This window comes from Sminthopsis crassicaudata, chromosome 5 (assembly GCF_048593235.1).
Source record: "Sminthopsis crassicaudata isolate SCR6 chromosome 5, ASM4859323v1, whole genome shotgun sequence".
NCBI lineage: Eukaryota > Metazoa > Chordata > Mammalia > Dasyuromorphia > Dasyuridae > Sminthopsis > Sminthopsis crassicaudata.
This window is the reverse complement of record NC_133621.1, coordinates 194,986,294-195,013,670: the sequence shown is the minus strand read 5'-3', so window position 1 is coordinate 195,013,670 and position 27,377 is coordinate 194,986,294. Positions and strand designations below refer to the sequence as shown.

Genomic DNA, 27,377 nt, shown 5'->3' with positions numbered 1-27,377 from the left:
TTTCTTTTTGATTTGATTTTTCTTGTGCAGCATGATAATTGTATAAATTTGTATACATATATTGAATTTAACATATATTTTTAACATGTTCAACATATATTGGATTACTTGCTATCCAGGGGAGGAGGTAGGGGGAAGAAGGGGAAAATTTTGGAACACAAGGTTTTGCAAGGGTCATTGTTGAAAAATTATCCATACATATATTTTGAAAATTAAAAGTTTTAATAATAAAAAAAGAAAAAGCAAACACATAAACAACAACAACAACAAAGGTTAAAGTACTATTCTTCAATTCACACTCAATCTCCATAGTTCTCTCTAGATAAGGATAGCATTTTCCATCCCAAATCTATTGGAATTGTCTTGGATCACTGTGTTGTTAATACATAGATAAGTAGGTAAATCTGTTTTAGTTGATCATTACACAATATTGCTGTTATTGTATACAATGTTCTCCTGCTTCTGTTCACTTCATTCATCACCAGTTTGTCTAAGTCATTCCAGGCTTTTCTGAAATAATTTCTTATAGAACAATAATTTTCTATTGCATTCATATACCATAATTTATCCAGCTATTCCCCAATTTTACAGTTCCTTGACACTGCAAAAAGAGTTGCTATGAATGCTTTTGCACATGTGGGTCCTTTACCCTCTTATATGATCTCTTTTGGATATAGATCCTGTAGTGGTACTGCTGGATCAAAGATATGCACAGCTTTATAGTCCTTTGGGCATAGTTCTAAATCGTTCTCCAGAATGGGCAGAGCAGTTAACAAATCCATCATTAGTGTCCCAGTTTCTGCTCCCCTCAACATTTACTATTATTATTATCTTTTCTTGTCTTCTTAGCTTATCTGATAGGTATGAGACGGAGCCCCAAAGTTGTTTTAATTTGCATTTCTCTAATGAATAGTAATTTAGAGCATTTTTTCCTGTGATTATATTTGACTTTAATTTCTTCATCTGAAAATTGTCTGTTCTAGGGAGAAATTTTCATGTTTGGAGTCTTTGACTGTGAAGATTGACCAGAGAGCCAAATGAACAACTGAGATGAAAAGACTGATATTAGGCTGATCAATTAATTATGCACTGGGTTCATCAAATTTGTAGAAAATGCTAAACTAAGTGAAATTGTTAATATCATGGAAGATGGAAAAATATTTCAAATATCTTGACAAAGTTGGGGAGGGGAAGGAAATGATATTATAAAGTCATGATAAAATTTACAGAATGGTACCTTTAAGTTTAAAAGTCTAATATTAGTCTGGGTGGCGCAGAGGATAGAGCACCAGCCCTGAAGTCAGGAGGACCAGAGTTCAAATGTGACCTCAGACATTTAACACTTCCTAGCTATGGGCAAGTCATTTAATCTCAATTGCCTCATTGTCCCTCCCCCCCCCCAAAAAAAAGTCTAATAATAAAAATACAGAATGGAGAAATACAGAGGAGAGGGGTGGGACAAAGACCTAGGAGTCATAGTTGACCACTAGCCCAAATCAGCACCAATATAGTAGAGTATCCCTTTTTGTAGAGTTTGAGTTGACTCTGAATTAGTCAATTCTTTAAAAATATATTATATCTGACTCAGGTCAAGCTATTTTTTGAAAGATGTATACAAATTTGAGATAGACTAGAGAAGAGAAACAAAAATGATTAAAGAATACCAAGCAGATAATTCATATCCTTAAGATGAAAGTTTGGTTTTCAATATAATTTTAATATAGTTAAATATATATGCTTTAACTAATGGAAATAGTTTAAAATGATTGTATGTATAGCCATCTTGGATTGCTTGTTGTCTTAGAGAGGAGGAAGGGGAGGGAGGGAGAAAAAAATTTGAACAAAAAATCTTACAAAATGAATATTGAAAACTATCATTATATGTAATTGGAAAAAATAAAATACTACGTATTAGATGGAGGAAAAAACAATCACAAAAATCTATGAGATCATTTCATCCCACAATGAGTCCATTCCTTATTACCCTTATCTCTGACTTGGGCTAAGACTTAGTTCTAAGATAAGGATAAATGATCCTGAATCAGCAGAAGCTTATCAGTAAGCCTTATCAGTAGGCAGAGTAGAGAGAAAAGTACTTGGTAAAATTTGAAGGAAACCAGAAAAGTTCTTTTGTTTCTTGGTTTGATACACCATTACCTATTCCTTCTTTTGAGATCCTACCTTCATAGCCCATTTCAAAAGCTATCTTCTCCATAAAGTCTTCCATGATTCCATAGTTAGTAATAATCTAGTTATGTATTTTTTCCTCAAACCAAGTACCAAGGTCCCAGTTGCTATCCAAACCAGCACCTAGCACAATCTTCTGCAAACAAAAGCCTTTGAATAAATATTTGTTGAATTGAATTGAATGTAGTCATTATAGATAAAAAGTGTTTGAAATCTTTTTACAATTATATCTAGAACTTATAAGGCATTTTTTTCATTTATATATTCTTCATTCAGCAAACATTCTTTTCTTTCTTTTTTTTTAGACTCTAAATTTTTTTAAGACTAGACTTTTATTTCTTTCTTTCTTTCTTTTCCTTCCTTCCTTCCTTCTTTTCTTTCTTTCTCTTCCTTCCTTCCAATTTGGGGGATGGGTATGGCATCAGAAACTGGGGAGTTTCGGGGGGGGGCATTTCTGAAGGAAGTTGAGATTCTAGGAGATGGAGGTGAGTTGGTAGTGTACTTCACACTACCAAAGAGTTAGGAAATGGAATATTCTGTTCACTTTGGCTGAACTAAAGAGCGTTCAAAAAGAAGTGGTGTTTAGCAAACCTGAAAAACTGGGAGATAGCCAAATTCTGAAGGACTTTAAAAGCAAAGCCAAGGCACTCCTATTTTATTTTAGCTGCAAGAGGGAGCTACTGGAATGATCAGGGAAGTAACATGGTTAGTCCTTTGCTTTGGGAATATTAATTTGGCAACTGTGTGGAGAATGGATGGGAAAGGAGAAATTTGAGAATGGGAGACCAATTAGGAAGTTATTGCAGTACTCCAGGCAAGAGATAATAGGGACTTATATTATCATACCTGAATTAGCATATGGGCCGTGCTAGTGGAGAGATGTGGAGGGAGAAATGACAAAACTTGACAACTGACTAGATATGGACCTTAAGGGCAATGGAAAAGTCAAGGATGATTCCAAGATTATGAACTTTGCTGATTTTGGAAGGACAAAAGTGCCCTTAAGATATATGGCTAAGTTAAAAGGAGGGGAGGACTTTGAAGAAAGATAATGAGTTTTGTTTTGGACATTTTGAGTTTGAGATACCTTGGGGACAACATTTGGCAATGTCCAGGAGGCAGTTAGAGATGGGAGACCTGATGAGAGAGGCTAAGGCTGGATGTTTATAGATCTGAGAGTCATCTACATAAAGATAGAGTTGAGCAGAGAGCTAAATACATGGGAGCTGATAAGATCACTGGAGGATCTGTGGTAGAGGGGAGAAGTCTTGAGAAGATCCTGGGGCACACCCATGCATATATCCTAAAACTGATGATAATTCATTCAGAGGGGACTTTGAAGATGGGGATGGATATTCAGAGGGAAAGCTATAAGGAAAATCCCTGGAGGAGAAAGGAAAAGGGAATGGTCAATCAAACTGATTGGGCTAGGTGGGCAGTAAAACAGAGCATGGGATAGAGTACTGGGTCTAGAGTCTGGAAAAGCAAAGTTCCAATCCTGCCTCACTTACTAGCTGTGTGATCCTGGACAAGTCACTTAACCCTATTTGCTTAAATTCTTTATCTTTAAAATGATCTGGAGAAAGAAATGGCAAAACACTCTAGGATATTTGCCAAAAAATCCAAAATGGGGCCATGAAGAGCCATGGCTCAATGGAGAATGATTGGAAAGAGGAGAAACTTGGACTCACCAACAGTTTATTGCAATAATATAGGAGTGAGGATGACGACCCCCATTGAAGTGGGACGATATCAGCATAGTAGAGGGGGAATTTCAAGAGATATTTGAAAAATGAAGTTGACAGGTCGTGGCCATAGTTTGGATATAAGGGGGGAGAAAGAAGGAGGAACCTAGCATGACTCAACAATGTCAGGTTTTACAGAAAGATGGGGAAAGATGAAGACTGAGGACAAAAATCCACTGGATTAATCAATTAAGAGATTATTGATAAACTGGGGAAAAACAATTTAGTTTGAGTGATGGGAGTCATAGCCAGATGACAAAGGGATGAAAAGTCTAAGGCAAGAAAAGAAAGGCAATGAGTGCACTTTTTTTTTTTCTTTTAGAAATTTGACTGAATCAAGGAGGATAGAAAAGCAAAGGAGGATGGATAGTTTGACAGATAATATGATCAAATTAAATTTTTGTTATTTATTGTTATTTTAAAGAATGGAGAGATCTGAACATGTTCTCAATGGTGGCAAATCTTTGGCTTTGAGGATGGATGTCGTTTTTTTGTTTTTGTTTTTGTTTTTTTAATAGTCAAAAGCATAATTTTTTTGTTCTTTCTCCTCTTCCCTCCCTCCCTTCTTCTCTTTCTTCCTTTATTTTTTCTTTCCTTCCTTCCTCCCTTCCTCCATCTTTCCTTCCCTCCCTCTTTTCCTTCTTTCTTTCCTCTTTTCTTCTGTCTTTCCTCTTTTCCTTCTGTCTTTCCTCCTTTCTTTCTTTCTTTCTTTTCTCTTTTCTTTCTTTCTTTCTTTCTTTCTCTCTTTCTTTCTTTCTCTCTTTCTTTCCCTTCCTTCCTTCCTTCCTTCCTTCCTTCCTTCCTTCCTTCCTTCCTTCCTTCCTTCCTTCTTCTTCTTCTTTCTTTCTTTCTTCTTTCTTTCTTTCTTTCTTTCTTTCTTTCTTTCTTTCTTTCTTTCTTTCTTTCTTTCTTTCTCTCTTTCTCTCTTTCTCTCTTTCTCTCTTTCTCTCTTTCTCTCTTTCTCTCTTCTCTCTCTTCTCTTCTCTCTTTCTCTCTTCTTTCTCTCTTTCTCTCTTTCCTCTCTTTCTCTCTTTCTCTCTTTCTTTCTTTCTTTCTTTCTTTCTTTCTTTCTTTCTTTCTTTCTTTCTTTCTTTCTTTCTTTCTTTTCTTTCTTTCTTTCTTTCTTTCTTCTTCTTTCTTTCTTTCTTCTTCTCTTTCTTTCTTTCTTATAAAAGTGGATGGCCAAACCAAGTAACATTGTTTTTTTCAATGCAACAAGTGTCATGACATGAGAACTGGTTTTATAGGGGAAATGAGAATTCCAAAAGTGAAAGCAATTTCTTTGAAGGGCAGATATTCTTCATTTCTGTGGGGAAGTTTCTTTTTGTTTAAAAAATACATATAGCAATAATAGAAAGAACACTGGCTCTGGTGTCTAAGAACCTGTTTTTAAATGAGGCTCAGATTTGTTACTTCTTGGGCATGTGATTTTAACCATCACTTTAAAATATTAAACATCAATATGATGATTTAGATGTATTTTGTAATTATACTTTTATAAATTAATTTCAATGCATAAAATACAATCTTTTTTTTAGTCACTACCTCTAAGTCACCATTAGGATTTTTTTCACTTCAGTTCCCCTCTTATATAGTTGTGGTTAATATTCGTTGATTTGCATTTTTTAAGTTGCTAGTGATTTGGGCTATTCATAGTTTGATTTCTTTGAAAACTGTTTGCTTATATCCTTTGATCCTTTATCAATTGGGGAGTGATTCTTATTCTTAGAAATTTAAATCAGTTCCCTACTGAAATGATGTTTTTATCAGAGATAATCATCTTCCTATCTAATTTTAGTTGAATTGGTTTTGTTTCTGCAGACACTTTTCAATTTTATGTAATCAAATTTGTGCATTTTACTTTCTGTGATTTTTTCTATTCTTTGTTTGGGCATAAATTCTTCTCCTATCATAATTCCAAAAGATAATTTCTTCATTGGTTCACTAATTTGCTTTATGTTTAAATTAACCTTTATGTTTAAGTCATCCACATATTTGGAGCTTATCTTGGTTTATATAATATCTTGGTTTATTCGTAGGTTCTGCCAGACTACTTTTGTTTTCTCAACAATTTTTGTTGGATAGTGAGTTCTTACCAAATAGTTAGAAGAGAGTTAGGTGGCACAGTGAATAGTGTTGGCCCTGGAGTCAAAAAACCTCACTTATTAGGTGTGTAACTCTGGGCAAGTTAACCTTATTTACCTTAGTTCCTCTTCTATAAAATGAGCTAGACAAGGAGATGGTAAACAACTCTAGTATCTTTCCCAAATGAGCTCATCAAATACTAGGCTAGTGAGCTGTTTTGCTTCTGTTTATGTACCTAATCTCTTCCACCAATCAACCCCTGATTTTTTAAATAGTACCAAATTATTTTGGTGATTACTACTTTGTAGTACTTTTGAGATATGGAACTGCTAGAAACCCTTGCTTCTCAGTTTTAAAAAAGGCCAGGCACTAAAGAATAAATTTAGGTATTATAATTTTTATTATATTTGCTCAGACTACTCATGAACAATTATTATTTCTTCAATTATTTAGATGTTTTTATTTAAAGAATATTTTGTAATAGCATTCAAAGTTCTTGTGTGTGACTTGGCCAGCAGACCTCCAAGTATTTTATACATTCTGTATTTTCCCAATTTGTATTTCAAAAATGATTGTACTCGATGGAAATGAGTATACTTTTTTCTCCACATCTGTCATCTTTGAGTTTCTTTGCCTGTAATTTTGCTAATTTGACCATCAAAGTTGGAGGTCAAACTAACAGTTTTATTTTATATGTCTTCGTTGAGATCAAATGTTGTTTCGGGTGATCATTAACAATTTTTCAAAAACTTGAATATGAGCTAGTCCTTTCTTAGCCTGGAGAGAATCATATTAGTATTACTTCACAGGGCTGTTGAATGACAAAAGTGCTTTGTAAATCCTTAAAATACATGTAAATGTATTGTTCTTTTTACTTCCCAGATGTAACTTGTTTTTTGATTCCTGAATTAAACTGGAATAGGGCAGGAATCTCCCTTATTTTATTTTATTTTATTTTTACTACTTTTTGCTCTGTATGGGAAAGCTAAGAAGAAAGGGGTGGGGGCCGGAACTTATGTACTTCTCTGCACAGGACCTGGCAATGTCAGGCAATGCATGTTTGCTGTTGCCTGGTTTGTTGATTGAAGCAAAGAGTTGTCCAGAGCCATGTCTCGACCCAGCTCTCCCGCACTGTGTACTTAATACTCACACCATATGTGTTTGCTCTTCATAATGACAGCTTTAACAGTACCCAAGGGATGGAGAAGAAATACCGGCTCTCGGTGAGGAGGGAGAAGGGAAGAGTCTGGGGCATCAGGGGCAGATCTGGGAAGACCACCCAGGAGTTCCTGTTTCCTGCCTCCCGGAGCACCGGCCCTTTGGTGGGAGCCTGCTGGGGACAGAAGCGGCCTTTCCCGGCCGCCTTTCGTCTTTCCTGAGCCTTCCATGGGCATGTGCAGATGAGGGATGCACATGGGAGCTTGAGCCTGGGCACAATGGGGGTGGGAAGCCTTTCTCCCCCTCCTGTGTCCCCCCCCCCCCCTTCACTCCTCCCCTTGGCTCTTGCTATCTGCTTGTCTGCTTGCCAAACGTCTAGTCACTGAGGGAAAGAGACTGCCTGGGGTCCTCGGGGTGAAGTAGAGGCGACCCTTCTAAGGCGAGACTCTGGTTACAGGGCTGAGGAGCTGGGGAGTTGTGGGGGGCTCGTCTCCAGTTTCTGGCTCTTTCCTCAGTGGATACATAGGATCTCCCTCCCACTGTAGTTCTCCTATCAGTCCTTTCCAAACTTATGTGTTTACGGTCTTGGGCCACTGTCCCTAAATCTTCTCCTCTTTCCTGGCCAGGAGTGTGGGATTTTCTCAGCTGTCTGGGGGTAATGGAGGGAGGGCTCCCCGGGCCCGGAGGAGTAGGGGCGGGGCTGAGGGAGAAAGGCTGAGGGGCCGGAGGAAGGAGGGAGAGGGAAGAGGAAGGGGGGAGGGGCTGGAGGAGGAGTTGGGGGCCGGTGGGACGGAGAAAGAAAGGGGCAAGAGTCAGCTCCAGAAGTGGAGGGGTCCGGGGCAGTCTGGGACGTAGTTTCTCCACTTCCAGTCTTTCCTAGATCCCCGCTCTCCCCACCCACCCCACCCCCCTCCTCCAACTTCTCCAACTCCGCCTCGGTACTGGCCCCTCCTCGGACCGCCCCGGGCCAGGCCGGCCCAACCTTTCTCTCTTCCCTGGGAGCCCCCCTCCCTAGCCTCCCTCCCAGTCTCCTCCCCAGCTAGTCGCGAGGGTCGGGCACTCCCTCCCTCAGCTGCATGCATCTCATACCAGCCCTCATTCCTCACATACCAGGCTTCCTCCTTTCAAACTTGAGGCCAGGGGGGTGGCGAGGGACAGCAGTCTCCCCAAGGCTCTAGCACCCCAGCCCGGCCCCCTGCCACCCCCCTCCCTACCCCCCCGCCTCGGCCGGCTAGCTGCCTCCTCCCGGGGTCTTCCTGCCCCTTTCCCATTCAGGTGAGTGGAGGTATCCGCACAGCAAGTCCCTGCTTCTTGTCTCCCGCCTTCCCTACTTTCCTCCCTCCTCCCTCCTTCCCCTCTCCCTCTCCCCCCTCCCTCTCTCTCCTCCCTTCCCTCTCTTTCCCCTCTTGTATTTCTCACCCTCTTCAGTTCCCTCTCTTTTCCTCATCCTTTGCTTTTTTCCTTTCCCCCTCTCTCTCCATTATCCTGCTCTTCCCTCTCCATCTTAGTTTCTCCCCCTCCTCTTTCCCTTTTTGATTCCTATCTTTCTTTTTCTCTTTTCTCTCTCCTCTCTTCCTTTCCCTCCTTCCTGTCCTTTCCCTTTCCTTTCTTCACACTTTTCTTTTTCCTTTTTCCTCTCATTTCTGTTCCTTGAACCCTCTTTTCTTCTTCCTTTCGTTTCTCCTCCAAAGTTACTTCTTCCTCTCTTCCAGTTGACTCACTCCTCCAAGAATAGGGATCTTGTGTTTTCCTGTCAATTTGATCCTGAAAAAAAACTCTTTCCTCTCTTCCTTCCGGCCTCTTGCCTTCCCCCACAGCCATGTGTGTGGCAAGTTGTATGCTGTCCTGTGGGGATCCTGTCTCCCCATCATTATGACCTTAGGAGAAGAGCTCTGCCGCCCTCCCTTTCCCTACTTTTTACAAGTCTGAGTTTCCTTTCACTAGGGAGGGTTTTTTTTTTGGTATCAAGAGTCGGAACCCAGAAATTCTGGCATCCCAACGCGATTTCCCTTGTTCATGCTCTGCAGCGTTACTGGAGAGCTGGAGCAGAGTTGGTGCATCTCAGAGTGCCCCTCAGAACTCACTTAGCACACCATCCCTCTCCCAGCCCCCATCCTGGGACAGGTAAGGAGCACGTTAACTGCATTGTAGCCGCGGTAAAAAGGGAGAGGGACAGAGAAATGCGCGGGAAGGGTGGTTGTTTAGGGGAATTCGCGGACCACTCTAAGAGAGTCGGAAAAGAAAAGATTTTAGAGATCCTCTCTTCTAGATTAAGGACTGGGGTCCCTAGGGCTGGAGATGGAAGAAAAGCAGGAGAACTCTGAAAATAGCAGGGAAACGAGAGCATATAGAGAGAAGGAAAGGCAGAGGGTAATTGCCCGGGATAGTAATTGTTAAATCTGTGTGATGTTGGGAAAGTCTGTCTGTAAAATAGATACTTTACCATTCTGATAGAGATCATTATGTTCAAAGGGCTTTGGAACTAGAAAGTATTACATGTGGAGAATCATACTTCAGACCTGTAAGAAACTTAAAGAGGCCGTTTAATTCCACGCTTTATTTAACAAAGCAAGAAGCAACCTCAGGGAGAAACAATTAGTTCAAGTTTTAACAGGTAATATGTAAATGTGAGTTATTATTACTGCAGCAATGACCATCATGTGAAGGGAGGTAGATGGAAGTGGACGGGAAATAAAAGGAATCTGGGGAATCGGGAGGAATGAAAGCTGTGAATAAAGGTGAATAAAGGGATTTCCCATCTGGAGCTCTTCACTGCCAGGCCTTTCTCAACTTAGACCTAGAAGAGGGAAGAGTACTCAGCGGGACGTATTTGGAGTTTGCTGTATAATTGTTTTTTTTTATGATGAGGCTATAAGTGGCTTAGAAGCCAATAGTGTTTTTTCCTTTTTTTCTTTTTTTCTGGGAGGTGATGAGAAGCTTGATGGTGGCCATGCTTATAAGAATAAGAGGGTTATAAAAACCTAAAATCTGCATTTTGCCAGAAGGGAAACTCCTTCTGTGTGTGTGTGTGTGTGAAATAGAGATATTAATTGGGGAGAGGTGATGATGCTTTTGGTGGCTAGATATCTCACTTTGTGAGCATCTCTAAATGAATTGTAGGGTTGCGTGTTTCTGTTTGTATCACTCTAGTTCAGTGTGAGAATATGTTAACATGAATCCATGTAGACAGTATCTTTGAATAGTCAGATTTGTATTTGAACCTCTGCCTCTCAGCGGGTTTATTTCAGAGTGTATGGAGGCGTTTTGGGTTTGTTTGTTTTTTTGAGTGGAGGAATTGTTTTTGTGAACTGATACTCTTGTGTTTTTAAATACATTTTCATATTTGTACATGTCTGATTATATGTGTTTGTGTCTGAGTGTGAGTATCTCTGGATGTAAATCTATGTTTAAATAAGAGAGACACAGAGATTGAGGGAAGAGATAAAGAGAAAAGAGAGATGGAGGAAAGAAGAATGGACAGGATCAACGTTAGTACTATGTGTGACTGTGTCGGTATTGTCTGAATTTGGCTGTTTGTGTGTGTGTGTTTTACATTGGTTATTTGCTATTAGGAAGATTTGTTTTAGAGTGAGCAGGATGGGCTTTGTGGTGAATTCCTTGATGGTTTGAAAATGTGAAGCTGACTTCCCACTTGTGCTCTTGGGAAAACAAGGTAATGAATGGGAGGGACTTTAGATCCCTCCCAGGAGCAGGAAGTGAGACCTAGTAATGTATGGGAATTGAGTTGTAAATCACACACCGAAGGGAACGAACATTGCAATCGTTTGAGTTGTGTAAGTGGGTGCTTTTCAGTTCTTATCCTAATAGCATCTAGTGTAGCCTTGCAAAGAAGGACAAAATTCTATCAGTCCACTCATTTTTTTTTTTTTTAACCAGCCCTACTAACCTGAAGATAGCTTCATTTTTTGACTGGACAATTGGCCAGTGCATGACTCACTACTTTTTCAGAATAGGGGCATTTCTCAGAGTAGGTGCATGGATGAGTCTCTTTTTAGAAGGCTAATTTATTGCCAGTCTGTTCTGTATTCCCAATTTTGCTTTCTCTTGGCTTATTGGGAAATAGTATAGTATGGAAAGCGTATTGCATTTGGAGTCAAAACCTAGGTGCAAATCTCAACTCTGGTGCTTAATATCTTTGTAACTTTGGGTAAATCATTTCCTTTTTCAGAACCTCAGTTTCCTTATCTGTAAAAGGAAAGGCAGGACTAGCTGTCCCTAAGATCCATTCCATTTCTAAAAATATCATAAAACCCTTAGGTAGCTAATTTTTATACTCATCCACTCTATTGAATTTTCCTCCCCTACTCCCTCTCCTTCTCTTATCCTTTACTTGATTCCTTTTCAAATGACTGTTCTCACCAGTTGAATATTAGAGTGAATGAACTGGTTCAAGAGCTGGGGGTGGAAGAGACTGAGGCAGAGACAGACAGAGACACAGAGAGAGACTGAGAGAAGCTGAGAGAGACAGACAGATAGACAGACAGACAGAGACAGACAAAAAGAGAGGCAGAGGAAAAATGGGGAAGGAAGGAAGGAGGGAGAAAGAAGGGGAGGGACAAGAGGCAGAGGAAAGGAGGGAGGGAGACTGACAGAGACACAAACAAAAAAGCACAGAGAGAGATTGAAAGAGAGAGACAGAGAGAGGGAGACAGAGAGAGGGAGAGAGAGAAACAGAGAGAGAATTTCTTGGTATTTGTAACAAAGCCCAAGTTATCACCTTCTAAATCAAGGGGAGTCATTCTGGTCTCCCTTTGTAATGTTCAGAGAGAGGGAAAAATAGGAGATTCCTACTGTAGCTCATAACTTCAATGGAAGTTATGGAACAAGCAAGAAATAACTTGAGGGATCCATCTAATATAATCCCTTAATTTCCTAAATGAGGAAACGGAAACCTTGAAGGGTAAAGTGAATTGTTTGTAGTCATGCCGGTTGTTGTGTATAGTCCTCTGCCTTCAAAGGAAAGTTCCTTTCTTTTTGTTTGTATGTATAACCCCAATGTTTAGCACAGAAGCCTGGCACATAGTAAGCCCTTCATAAATACTAGTCACCTTGCCTTTCCTAATAAATGGCAGAAGTAGGATTTGAACCCATTGCCCCTAAATCCAATATTCTTTCATGCTACAAAACCACATCCTCAAAAAAGAGAGGTAGGAACATGCCCTAATCTAGTTTCCTTACCCTTCTTCCTAAAGCCTACCCTGTTATCTCAGAAACAGATTTTCCCAAATATACAACAGATAACCAATCTCTTTCTCCCTCCCTCCCTCCTTCCCTTCCTCTCTCTCTCTCTCTCTCTCTCTCTCTCTCTCTCTCTCTCTCTCTCTCTCTCTCTCTCTCTCTCTCTCTCTCTCTCTCTCTCTCTCTTCTCTCTCTCTCTCTGTTTCTCTGTCTCAATCAGAGACAGACAGACAGACAGACACACACACACACACACACACACACACACACACACCCCAGAGAACTAGGCTATTGTCCCAGTTCTTTGGTCTACAGTCAGTTTGCAATTACTTTTTCCCCCTCCTGCCTTTATCTCCAATTTATTCTATGGAGATGAATTTTCTAGTGAGCTTCACCAGACTCTTCAAACCACAAAACCTTGCTTCGGTGGGCAGTGGTGACCAAATGAATCAGAAAGAACCTTAGAGATATAGTGCAAATGCTCATTTTACAGATCAGGAGACTGACACCCAGCCAGGGAGGGGAAGGAGCTTACTAAAAGGTCAGAGTAAGCTTGTGACAGAGCTGCACTAGAACCCAGGTTTGCCAAGCCCAGAGAGCTTTTCCCCTTGTGACTAATCTGGGAAGAACATTGGGTCTGGTTTGAGAAAAGCCTCAGATTTGCCCTTTCTATCCTAGAGGGCTAATCTAAAGTCTAGCAGGAGCTCCCTATTTGTCCTGGAGCAGATCTGAGACCCTCAGATAAATCTCAAACCTGGGGCAGAGGGTGGGGAAGCTCTAGGCTGGAGATGATCTAGAGTTTTTCTTGTCCAGGATTAGTTCTTTCTGCCTCCAGCCTTAAATTTTTTTTTTTTTTTAATTCAGTTTTATTTTTAGTTCTATGTCCTTTCCCTGACCCAACCCTTTCTCCACCCATTGAGAAGGCAAAAAAAAAAAAAAGTACAAAATACATTACAAATAAGAAAAAACAAATTTCTGTATTAGCCACACTTGGGGGGGGGGGGCCTCGAGTAGGATGAAGGAAGGAGAAGGAAAGAAAAAGAAGGAAAAAAAAGTTGAATTTGCATTGAGTTTCTTCAGTTTCTTTTCTTTCTTTTTTTGGAAGTAATTTTTCCCCAATAGTATTTTATTTTCCCAAATACATGTAAAGGTGGTTTTCAACATTCACTTTGGTATGATATGACTGTTCCAGGTTTTTCTCCCTCACCTTGTCTTTCCCTCCCCAAGACAGTAAGCAGTCTTATGTGCAATCTTACGTTAAATATGTGCAATTCATTTAAACATATTTTCATCTTTATCATGTTATGCAAGTGAAATCAGACCAAAAAAGAAAAAAAATTACTAGAAATAAATAAATAAACAAAAAAGGTGAAAATACTATGTTTCAATTGACATTCATTCTCCGTAGTTCTCTCTCTGGATGCAGATAGCATTTTCCATCCCAAGTCTAATGAAAAGCTTTGAATCACTGCATTATTGAGAAAGGCCAAGTCCATCGTAATTTATCATCACATAATCTAGTTACTGTATACAATATTCTTCTCCTGGTTCTGCTCACTTCACCCAGCAACAGTTCATTTAAATCTTCCCAGGCTTTCCTGAAATCAGCTTGCTCATAATTTCTTACAGAACAACAATATTCCATTACATTCACATACTGACTTATTCAGCCATTCCCAAATTTATGGGCATCCATTCAATTTCCAGTTCCTTGTCTACAAAAATCACTGCTACAAACATTTTGCATGTGTGGGTCCTTTTCTCTCTTTTATGATCTTTTTGGGATACAAATCCAGTAGTGTCACTGCCGAATCAAAGGGTAGGTACTTTAATGATCCTTTAGGCATAGCTCCAAATTGCTCTCCAGAATGTTTGAATCATTTCACAACTCCACCATCAATGCATTAGTGTTCCAAGTTTTCTCATATCTTCTCCAACACTTATTATCCTTTCCTGTCATTTTAGCCAATCTGAGAGCTGTAAAGTCTGAAGTTTTTGTCTGAAGACAGGTAACATTTTTCATCATGAGTCTTTGGAATTGTGTTGATCAGAGTTATTGAATCTTTCACATTTGATTATCTTTACAATATTGTATAAATTGTTCTAGCTTTTTCTTACTTTACTTTGCATCAGTTCATATAAGTCTTCTCAGGTTTTTCTGAAACCAACTCCATCATTTCTTAGAGCTCAATAGTATTCTATCACATTTATATGTCATAACTTCTTCAACCATTTCCCAACTGATGGGCATCATCTCAGCTTCCAATTCTGTCACCACAAAAACAACTGCCATGACTATTTTTATTCAGATGGGTCCTTTTCCCTTTTTATTTTTATTTTTTTATATTTCTTTGGGTTATAAACCTAGAAGTGGCCTCCGGTCTTACCTTTGCCAATCTATTCTATCCCTTGCCAACAGGTCTCCTACACAGAAACTTTTCAAATTCTCATTTTCTGTCACTCAGGTTGGCTTTCCACACTCTTGACTTCCCTCTCTTCAAATCAGGCTGATTGCCTGAAGGCAGTGAATATTGGGTTTTGAATTAGAATTGCTCTCCTGTTATTTACTAATTACATATCCTTGGAGATAGAGTATTTTACCTGTATGAACCTGAGTTTCCTCTTTTGCAGAATGGAGGTGATACCTCACAAGGTTGTTTTGAGAAAAGTGCTTTATAAATTGTAAAATGCTACTCATGTGGCAGGGCAGGTATTTGGAATGTAGAGAAAAGTACTCTGAGTTTGAGGACAAAAGACATAGATTTGATTCCCAGCTCTACTACTTAAAATCTGACACGTTGGGCCAGAAATTTAAAGGGTAAGGGAAGGTACTAACATTTATTACATATCTTTCTATGAGAGGGCAAAGGACTCATGTGCAAAAATGCATCAGCTCTTTTTGTGATAGCAAAGAATTGGAAAAAGTAGATGACCCTCAATTGAGGAATGGCTGAATAATGTGCTATATGGCTGAATATGGTATATGAAAAATAATGGAATATTATTGTTCTGTAAAAATAATTTTAGAAAGGCCTAGAAAAATTTACATGAACTAATGCTGAGTGAAGCAAACAGAACCAGGAAAATATTGTACACAGCCACAATTGTGATGATCAACCGTGATGGACTTGGCTCTTTTCAACAATGTGGTGATTCAAAGCAATTCTAATACACTTGCAATGGAAAGATCAGTCCATAGGGCTATGGAGATTGAATGTTGATTGAAGCATACTGTTTTCACTTTTTTTGTTGTTGCTATTTGCTTTCTTTGTTTTTTAAATATGAAATATGCAAATAACCAAAAAATTTGTTTAACATGCAATTGGAGAAAATATTATTATATTATGTTATTACATAAAATAATACTTATTAATTATAAGGTATCTATCTACTATGTATCAGGTACTGTGTGCTTTACAAATAGCACTCTACAACAACCTTACAAATAGGTGCTATTATTATCCCCTTTTTACAGTTGAGGAAACTGAGGTAGACAGAAATTAAATAACTTGTCTATTTTTAGACCTAATATCCTGTTCGCTTCATCTCCTAGCTGTTCTAGCTCAACTTTTCTGCACCTCAGTTTCCTTATTTTTAAGATGAAAAGATTATGAACTCTTTAACATTGCTTCTAGCTCTAAAAATGTACTAATCTCATTCCTACTGGGTGCTTTTCACTTATGTTCTCTTTTTTTGAAAAGTTGCTTTTTTCCCTCTTCTTTCATCCAAGTCTGAGCCAACTCAGTTAAGTGCCTGGATTTTTCAGTTGTCATAAGCTGGTAGCAATTACGAGAAGAGTTTCTGGATCAACATCAGAGTGCCATGTTACCGTCTATCTTTACCAAGAAATAAACAGGAAGGAATTAGACAGCAGATTTGCTTTCTAGTCAATAATAACTGATATTTATAGAGCGTTTTACAATTTGCAGAGCATTTTACATGAATTGTCTCTTGTGAATCTCACAACAAACTTGTGAGTGAGATAGGTACTACAGACATTATTATCTCCTCTTTACAGGGGAGAAGACTCAATCCCAAGAGATCTAAGTTACACAGGGTCAGAGAGGCTGTCTGAATTCAGGTCTTGCTATGTCCCTAGATAAAATCTGATAGCTACCATACCACACTTTCTCTCAAGGATTTCAGAATCTGGAAGAGATTCTGTAAGAGATCTTCAACATATTTAGAATATAGAAATATGTTTAGAAGACTTGCACGTGTTTTACCTATATTGGATTGTTTGCTGTCTGGGGGGTAGAAAGAGAAAAAAAATTGAACACAAGGTTTTGCAAAGGTGAATGTTGAAAGCTACCTTTACATGTAAAAATTAAAAAAAATACTATTAAAGAAAAAAAAGTCATCTAAACTAATATCTTCATGAGGAAAATAAAGATAAAGTGATTTCAGATAAAATCATACAGTTTATAATCACTAGATTCAGACCTCAAAGTTGGATTTTCATTGCAAATGCAGAATTCTTTCCACTATACCAATCTATCTTATTTTCAAGAACTTAAATCTAGCTCTTCCTTCCTTCCTATTCCTTTCCTGATTATTCTGGGCTCACCTTCCCATCTTAATTATAGTCTGTGCCATACAATGTAGCACTTTGTTATGCTGTTGGTTTGTGTGATTTACCGTTGTTTCTTGTGGTTTGAATTAGCTTTCCAAGCTCTTGGAAAGCTTGAATTTCTCCTTGTATCCTATAGGTTCAAACATAGCCCTGCCAGCCTTCAGAAAGTGTTTGTTGAGTGAATGGTTAGCCTCTTCTACCTTTCTGGATCCTGGTGCTGTACCTGTGATGGAGTGAGCGCCATTTGCTAGGAGATTCTCATAGAACTAAAGATGATAGTGTTATCTTTCTCCTATATGCCCTCTGGTTTCACTCCAGGACAATATTCAGCTTCTTGTAATGTCCAGTTAATGGGGGTGGCTGGTACACTGTTGGTGCAACATTGTATCCTATTTATATAAATAGAATCAAGAGGCAAAACCATCATATCTTTACTTTCTTTTTAAAATTTAAATAATTTTCCTTTTTTAATTTTTAAAGCTTTTTATTTTTAAAACATATGCATAGATAATTTTTCAACATTGACCCTTGCATAGCCTTGTGTTTCAGATTTTCTCCTCCTTCTCCCCAACCCTTTCTCTAGATGGCAAGCAATTCAATATTTGTTATACATGTTAAAATACAGTTAAATCCAATATGTATAAACATTTATACAATTCTCTTGCTACACAAGAAAAATCAGATCAAAAAGGAAAGAAAATGAATAATAAAACAAAATGCAAGCAAATAACAACAAAAAGAGTGAAAATGCTATGTGGTGATCCACACTCAGTTCCCACAGTCTTCTCTCTGGTATAAATGGCTCTCTTCATCACAAGATCATTGGATCTAGCATCATCTTATTGTTGGAAAGAGCCGGGTTCATCCGAAGTGATTGTTGTATAATATTGTTGCTCACTTCACTCAGCATCAGCTCATGTAAGTCTCTCCAGGCCTCTCTGAAATCATCCTGTTGGTCGTTTCTTACAGAACAATAATATTCCATAACATTCATATACATAACTTCTAGCCACTATGAAAAGGGCTGCCACAAACATTCTTGCACATTCAGGTCCCTTTCCCTTCTTTAGTATTTCCTTGGGATATAAGCCCAGTAGTAGCACTGCTGGATCAAAGGGTATGTACAGTTTGATAATGTTTTCAGCATAGTTCCAAATTGCTCTCCAGAATGGCCGGATCCATTCACAATTCCACCAACAATGTATCAGTATCTTTACTCTTTATAGAATCACAGAATGCCAGAGCTGGGAGGGAAGCATGGAGTAAGTATGGGGAAGGGTAAAGTAGAGAGATAGGAAGTTATAGAGAGGGGACATAAAGACAGACAAAGAAAGTGCTTTTGAAAGTCATTATATCCATCCTTGTCTGCATGCAGACTTTATACTTAACCAAGTCCAAATCAAAGTGGGATAAGACTCTATCTCTCATATCCTCTAGGATACTGGGGGATTTTTATACATTCCCTTAACTAAGAATCCCAATGCCAACCAAAAAGTCCTGTCTGTGGTTTTCTCCACAACTTTACCTTCATTCCTCTGTGGAAATGAGTGGTACTCTTGGTGTCAGTCCAGTAATCTTTCCTGTAGTTAAAGACAGTTTAAATGGCAGTTGAATATCTATTTCTCTCTCAAGGTCTTCCCTTGAATCCCGTGACATGATGTTTTATAGGTTTTTGGGATAATAGCTTTTGGAATTGGAGTAGAAGTGCTAATTTTTCTCCTTTCCCACCTCCCATCCCAGTCCAAACAGGGAAGAGGAAAGGGTTTGCTAGTCTAAAGACTAGAAATCTGGGCTTTTGGTTGTAGTTCCAATTCTTTTTTGGTCTGCTTAGACCCTTCTCTTAGTTTTTCCATTCAGATAAGGAGAATACTATTTTCTTCTTGAGTAAACATTGGCCCCACTCTACCCCCTTTTTGGCTCTTAAAAAAAAAATTATGAATCTAATTCTGCTTTATTCAACTGGAGCTCTAGGAGAAATCTACAATGCTTTTAAACGGGAAGGATTTGGAAGCTCAGCAGAAGTGGGAGTGGGGTAGGGAACTTAGATTGCTCTGAAGAAGAGTAGTTCAGTCTCCCAGTGACCTGGACCAGCACTGTGCCTTTAGTGAGGGCAGGCCTCTTTGGGTGGGGACCCACCTTCCTCTGACCCAAATTGCTTGGAAACAATAGGCTTCTGAAGAGTCACCGGCAGCAGGAAATGGGAGCTGTGCAATGGCTGGGGTGACCCTCCTGGGGGATGGGATTGTATCCGCCCTAAAGGAAAAGCAGACTGTGTAATGGGAAGGGTGGGGTTGGGGGTCTGGAGCAGCTAGGAGGGGCTACTGGCTTAGGTACCTTTATCAGCAGAGTTGCAGTCATCCCTTTAGGAGGAAGTAGAGTTCAAAATGATAGCTGACATCCTGAAAGCCCCTTTAATCCACGTAGAATTTATTCGTGTTTCAAAAGCAAAATCATAGAGATCCCTGTTTTTTTGTAGCCAATTAGAATCCTCTCTAGGCCACTTCTCTCTCATTCCTCTATTACTTTAAGCCCTTGCTATATCTTCTCAGACTATGTCTGGCCCAGCCTGGAAAAACAACTCTGTTGGGTTCCTTCCTGGCTGGTTAGTCTCCTTCCTGGCATCTTGCTCAATGGAACAGCTGACTTGGGAGGCAGTGTAGTATAGTAGAAAGAGCTTTGGGCAGTGATTCAGAAGCACTAAATGTTTTGTTATTGTTTTTTAAGCTATGTGCAGAGCAAGAAAATGAATGAAGAGAGTGTAAAGTCAACTTGTAAAAAGTAGAACTCATTATCTTTTCCTCTAAATCCATGCCTCTTCCTAACATTTCTATTTCTCTATTACCAGCCTTTTAGTCACCTAGGTTCATTTCCTGCAGGCATCCTCTTCTCTTCACTTTCCAACAATTCCCATATCCTAGCAATTGTATTGTCACAATATTTTATGCATCCATTTCCTTCGTTCCATTCACATGGCTCTACCTAGTTCTGTCCCTGGTCATTTCTTGCTTATAGTATTGCTACAAACCAGAGATGGTACATTGGCAGCTTACAAACTCCCCAGTAAGGCCTGAACCAGATTAAAATGGAATTAGGAAATGTTTAATAGGATAAATAAAAATATAACATAGATAATGTTCACTTGTGGTTTTCTCAGTTAATATGGAGCCTGCATACTGCCCTTTGAGTTTGACACCATTGCTATAGATTACTAATTGGTTGTTGAATCATATCCAACTCTTTGTGACCCCATTTGGGGTTTTCTTGACAAAGATATTAGAGTGATTTGCCATTTCCTTGTCCATTTCATTTGACATGTGAAGAAACCAAGGCAAATAGGGTTAGGTTCACAGAATTTGGCAAAGATAAAATAGCCCAATACCCCATGGCCTGTACCATCTATGTACCCTCATGGGCTTTTAACTCTGGACTAATTGACCAAATTGCTGATTTTCATACACTTACATTCTCTTTCATTGCAGTACACATTGCAGTCTTCTTCCTCTTCAAGCTTCTAGGAACCCCTAGCTTCCTTCAAAGCTCAGTTTAACTGCTACCTCCATCCTGAATGTCTTTCCTGTTGCCACCCCATCTCCCCAGGTACTAGCATCATTTCAAACCTCAAAGTGCTTAGTATTTATTCTACTCTTACCAAGTGTGTCCTTTCTTCTCAATAGAACATTTTTTTTTCCTTTTTTTTATTTATAATTTTTTTTCACAGGATATATGCATGAGTAATTTTTTTATATTATCCTTTTTTTTTTTTTTTTTTAAATTCATTTTTCCAAATTATCCCCTCCCTCCCTCCACTCCCTCCCCTAGATGACAGGCAATCCCATACATTTTACATGTGTTACAATAAAACCTAGATACAATATATGTGTGTAAATTCCATTTTCTTATTGCACATTAATTATTAGCTTCCGAAGGGATAAGTAACCTGGGTAGATAGACAGTAGTGCTAACAATTTACATTCGCTTCCCAGTGTTCATTCTCTGGGTGGAGTTATTTCTGTCCATCATTGATCAACTGGAAGTGAGTTGGATCTTCTTTAGAACATATTCTTTTTTTAAAGCTTTTTATTTTCAAAACATATGCATAGGCAATTTTTAACATTCACCCTTGCAAAATCTAGTGTTCCAAAATTTTTTCCCCCTTCTTTCTCTTCATCCCCTTCCTCAGATAGCAAATAATACAGTATAAGTTAAACATGTGCAATTCTTCTATACATCCACAATTATTGTGCTGCACAAAAAAATCAGATCAAAAAGGAAAAAAATGAGAAAGAAAACAAAAAGCAAGCAAACAACAACAAAAAAGTGAACACAGTATATTGTGATCCATACTCAGTCCCCATGGTCTTCTATCTGGGTGCAGATGGCTCTCTCCATCACATGTCTATTGAAACTGGATTACTCTGCTGTTGAAAAGAGCCATATCCATCAGAATTGATCATCTTGTTCTGTGTGCAGTGTTCTCCTGGTTCTAGTCACTTCACTTAGCATCACTTCATGTAAATCTCTCTAGGCCTCTCTGAAATCCTGCTGATCTTTTCTTATAGAATAATAATATTCCATAACTTATTCAGCCATTCTCCAACTGATGGCCCTACACTCAGTTTCCAGTTCCTTGCTACTACAAAAAGGGCTGCCACAAACATATTAGCACATATGGGTCCTTTTCCCTTTTTAATGATCTCTTTGAGACAGAACATAAACTCTTGAGAGCAGGTACTGTTTTCAGGTGTTTCTTTTGTCTTTGGAACCTCAGGATGTAGCATAATTCCTGGCATTTTGCAGATATTTAATAAGTGTTTATTGATTGAATAACTTGTTTGGACTTTGATAAAATATAAACAGATAGTTGAAAACAGAACAATCCATCTATTCTTCTTCTGCTCTAAAATTTTGTAAGGGATCACTGTTAGCCTCCCAGTCTATGGTTTTCAAAGTTCATCTTGCCCCCCAGTTTTGAAAATTGGGATAGTTGTTTCCTATTTATCACCTATCCCTTCTCTGTCATTTCTTAAAGATTACCAATGATGACTATAATTTTCTTCTTCATGGAGAAAAATAACCTTTAAACTAGAAAATAAAGAATAAATGTTATTAAGAAGGAAATGACGGACTGAGGAGGAAAAAAGGGAGACCACTGATATATTTCAGTTTCTAGGCTCAGAATACCAAGAGAATGTGTGATTCTGGAAGACATTTTTGGTAATTTTTGAGAAGCTATGAAAAATTAAGATGAACTGCTAGAAATCTGGATTTTTAAAAAGTATGGCTCTGGAAACATGGTATTCAGCAATAAAATTAAAGAACAAAGAGATGATTTCTAAGAAGTGCTATTGGTTCACTAAGAATGTCATCCTTACTTAATTGAATTCTTTTTCTGAATAGTATTACGAAATTGGCATATTAAAGGAACTGTTTATATGTGAGATATAGGAGTTTGACAAAGTTCCCTGATAAATGCTTCCTGAATTGAGTAAACTTGTAGATACAATGGGAGCAGATAGAGCAGTTGGAGGAATCTGTAGCATTGAATTTTTCTTTCCTATCCTCCCAATATAAGTTGTAATATCAGTGTCAATATGGAAGGATGTCTTTAGTAGTATGCCAGCCACTGGAACCAGTCCCTGCCCCTGTTCAATATTTTATACAAAATTTGGATGAAGACATAAAAGGTGTGCTTATTGTTGTTATTCAATCATTTTTTGGTCCCGTTTGGGGTTTTCTTGGTAAAGATACTGAAATGCTTGGTTTTTTCCCCTATCTTATTTTACAGATGAGGAAACTGAGGCAAATTAAGTGATTTACCCAGGGTCATACAGCTTGCAAGTGTCTGAGGCCAGATTTGAACTCAGGAAGGTTTCAAGCCTGGTACTCCATTCATTGTGCCACCAAGCTTCTCTGCTTATCACATTACAGCAGATATAAAATTGGGAGAAATAAAGAATATTGTCAGACTTTGAGAGGCTAGAATTATGGACTGCAATCAGCACCCTACAGGTTCAATCCCGGCTCTATGCTTGAAGCCTTTTCAGCTTGCTAGCACTGCCAGAGTTTCTCCCCATCCCTCACCCCTCACTATCATAGTCTCAAGAACCCCAGAAACACCTTCCAACCCCATGCTGAAGCCTCAGAGTAGGACTTTAAAAGAACACATATCATTAAATGGAAGCACAAAGTCTGGCACAAGGGAAACAGCAATCTCGCTGAGTAATATGCTGTTTGTCTCACATCTGGAGTACTACGGTATTTGGGTCTGAGTGCCATACTTTTAAAAGAGACATTACATTAACAAATTGGAATATCCAGAAAAAGATAACCTAGGAATCTGGAAAGAAAGCATTGACAATTGAGAAATAGGTGAGGAAATCTCGAATAAAGGACATTTTTTAAACCAATAAGATAGGCAGGAACCATATACCAAGGAATAAAACATTAAAAAATTAGAACAAAAATGGATAATAAATAACAGAAAATCAAAAATAGAGTCATTCTTAATCTTCCCTTCTCACTTCATATGGGAAAAGGCATCATCTCTCCCAGGCTCTGACATTTGTGAGGAAGAGAACTCTTCTGAACATTATGAATCAGATTGGAGAAGGATTATACCGTGCCTGGAACATCTTTCATGCCTTCATCCCCCTACAATTGTTCCTTAATTCTTCTTGGTTCTGCTTCCCATATCTCCCCATTTCTTGTCCCTGAGTTTCCCTTGTCGTTTTTGCTCTACTTTTCTCTAATAGCATGAATTGAAGCTCCTCTGTCTCCCTTGCCTCTGAAATTACCTTCCCTCCCCCCCCCCCAAGCTGCTTGCAATCTACTGGAAATTTCTGATTATGATAAGGAAGTTTGATTGCTTTTCTTTGTAACTATACTAGATCAATATAGAAGAGATAATTCAAATTTTTAGCTATTCTGTTAGCAAGGTAATAGCATTAAATATCAATATTCCAAAGTACCCAATTCAAAAGAAAGGTTGATTGTTGATATGATTAATAGCTGAATCAAGGTAAATAAGTTCCTTTCATGTCCCCTTTCTAGATCTACAGTTGAGTGCATCCCATGGCATCTACAAAAACCTGCTAAGGCTTTCAGGGCCTAGCAGTAAACACATTTATCACTTTTCATTTGCTTTTCATTCCTATTGCATACTTGGCTAATATTTGAAACCATTCAAATTGCCTCAAAGTTTTAGTAAGCCTGAAGGAGGCACTTAATAACATTGGAGGGGAATCACTTTCCTTCATTCCATCATGGCATAATCTTGTCCTCCTTATGCTAGTGTAAGAGTCACATCAAGAAGGTAGATGAAGCAGATCCTATATGTTTAAAATTAGGTTTCTGGTTTTATAAGCATATAATGTGATGGCAGTGTTATTCAGTGACGGCATTTGTTAATCACTTGATAATGTGTATGGGGGGGGGGGTAACTAGGCTATACAGAAAATAGATGGCTGGAGGAGTCAGGAAGATTCATCTCCCTGAGTCCAAATCTGGCTTCAGACACTTAATAGTTGTGTGACCTTGGGTATTTGCCTCAGTTTCCTCATTTGTCAAATGAGTTAGAAAAGAAAATGGTAAATTACTCTAGTGTCTTTGCCAAGAAAACCCCAAAATGGTTTCACATGACTGAAACAACTAAACAACGGTAAGTGATGAAGATATAAAGACAAGCCAAAGTCTTTGCTCTTTGGGACTTCACGTACTAATGAAGAAACAACATGCAAAAGAACCATGAACGTAGAAGATATACAGTACAATTGGGAGGGAATCTGAGATGAGAGTAGGCACTAGTACTTGGAGGTGGGGGAGTCAGTGGGGACCAGGGAAAGCCCCTTATAGAAGGTGAAATTTGAGGTCCATCTTGAAGGAAGCCAGGAGAACATAGCAAGCATGAGGGAGAACCAATGAAAAGATACAGAACGTAAGAGATGGTGTGTGGTGTGTGAGGAAGAGCAAGACAGACAGTGCTGATGAATTACAGAATACATGGAAGGGATTAGACTGTAAGTTGACTGAAAAGATTGTAGGGGGCTTTAAAAGTCAAATACAGCCTTCTAAGTCTTGGAGTTAAATTGGAGTTTATTAAGTAGGGAGAGGGGTATGACATCCCTAGATCTGTTCTTTAGGAAGATCACTTTTGTAGCTGAGTAGGATGGAACAGGGAGAGACTTAAGGTGAGGAGATCAACTAATGGCAGCTATGGGGGCGGGGATCAGGAGATATACACTAGAAATGTTAAATTAGAAATGATTAAATTAGACATTTGACAAGACTCAGCAGCAGATCGGACACCTAGGGTGAATGCCAATGAGAGGTTGAGGGTAACAGTGAAGTTGCAAAACTGGGTGATTGGGAGGATGTCAGTGCCTTTGGCAGTAATAGGGTTTTTGTAGGAAAGATGATGAGTTCTGTTTTGGATATGTTAATTTTGAGATGTCTTTGGGAAACCACTTTTAGATGTCCAATAGGTAGCTCATAATGTGAGATTGTAAGGTAGGAGAGAGCTAGATAAATATGAGAATCATTTCCATCGAGATGATACTTGAACCCATGGGAATAGTAAATCAATAGTGTGGAAGAAGATTGGAGAAGAGGGCCAAGGACAGACCTTTGGGGGCAACTCTTGCTGGTTATTGTGACTTAGAGTAAGATCTAACAAAGGAGACTGAGTGATCTGGAATGATCAGACAGATAGAATGTGAGCCAGGAGAGGCAAGAAAGGCAAATTGAAACAATTGTGAGGTTTGGCTTTGTGCCCACCTGACTGCAAAGGATGACAGAAAACCAGAAGATTAAAATATTAGAAGAATTTTAGAAAAATATTGATACACTGTTGAAAGAGATATGTGATGGTGGAATAGATCCAACCATTCTGAAAAGGAATTCAGAGGTAAAGACAAAAAGTTACTAAATTATATTCTTGATCCAGCTATACCACTAGGATATATAGCTAAGCCTGTATCTCAAAGAGATCATATAAAAAGAAGGTTCTATGTGTACAAAAATGTCTGTAGCAGTTCTTTTTGCAGTAGGAAAATACTGGAAATTAAGAATACCCAACAATGCTGAAAGAATGATTGAACAAATAAATTGTGGTTATATAAACATTATGGAATACTGTTGTGCTTTAAGAAATTGATGGTTTCAAAGAGACATGGGACAACTTATGCGAACTAATTAAGAGTGAAGTATGGAGAAGCAAAAGAAACAAATTTATAATATAACAACAAATAAAAATTTTGAAAGCTGTAAGAATTCTAATTAAATAGAGTGACCATCTGTGGTTCCAGGGGATTAGAGATGAAATATGCTATCTATGCCCTGACAGAATTTAAGCACTCTACATGCAAAACGAAACATATATTTTTTGGATACAGCCAAAAGAAGATATGCTTTATTGAACTATGCATATTTGTTAAAAGGATTTTGTTGGGGTAGCTAGCTGATGCAATGGATAGAGAATCAGCCTTGAAGTCAGGAAGTTCAAATATGATCTCAGATACTTAACATTTCTTAGCTGTGTGATTCTGGGCAAGTCACTTAACCTCGATTGCCTCTGGAAAAAACAAAGATTTTATTTCACTTTTTCCAGTGGATTGAGGGGTGAGAGTGAGAAAAAAATAAATATCTGTTAATTTAAAAAATAAAATTTAATTTAAAAAAAGAGCAGTGTCACAAAAACATAGAGAGAAAAGAATATCCGAGAGTGGGAGATGTGTAATAGAAGGTGTTATAAATCTGCAGTGGTGAAGAACAATATTTGACTTAAGAAAACCAGAGTTCTACATCCTGTTTCTCAGACTTTTCCAATTGTATGACTCTGGGCAACTCTTATAATTTCCATGAGTCTCAGTTTCCTTATCTGTGTAGCATGTACTTTCTAGGGTTGTTGTGAGCTTTAAATATCTGTAAAGTATATATTTGCAAATGTTAATGTACTGTAAAAATTCTTAGCTTTTCTAGAGAGGATAAGGAATTAGGATTTATTAAGCATCTACTATGTGTTAGACAGTACTTAGCTTTTAAAAAAAATAAATTTTATCTCATTTGATGCTCATGACAATCCTACAAGAAGCTATTATCAATATTGCCATTTTACAGTTGAAGAAACTGAGGCAAATAAGTCTCATGGACTGATCTCAGAGTCACAAAGACTTGAGTTTAAGTCCCATTTCATATGTATATACTGATATACTGGCTCTGTGATCCTGGGCAAATCTCTTAACTTCTCAGAGTATCCCCAGGCAATTCTCTAAGATGATAAATTAAAGGATAGTTGAGTTCCCCTCCGGAAGAGGGATTTTCCTCATGAGAAACTTCCCAGCAATGAAATCACAGGTGCACCACTCCATGCAAGCTATTACACCACCTGTCTCACAGAGTTTTAATGAAAGTGCTTTGTAAACCTTTAAGTGGTA

The 27,377-nt window shown here is 38.4% G+C and overlaps 1 protein-coding gene across 9 annotated transcripts in view; it reads left to right on the top strand.

Moving 5' to 3' along the window:
* Positions 1–7,945: 7,945 nt before the first annotated feature.
* The window catches only part of TEAD4 (TEA domain transcription factor 4), a 72,921-nt gene continuing 53,489 nt past the window's right edge, over positions 7,946–27,377 (top strand). For 2 of the 9 annotated variants that reach the window (XM_074269271.1, XM_074269266.1), the window contains exons 1-2: positions 7,946–8,450; positions 9,203–9,299. The gene's annotated coding sequence lies outside the window, so the exon portion shown is untranslated. Of the gene's footprint in view, positions 8,451–8,557; positions 9,300–27,377 lie in introns of those variants that run through there. The other 7 variants (XM_074269274.1, XM_074269273.1, XM_074269267.1 and 4 more) reach the window with 6 other exon arrangements.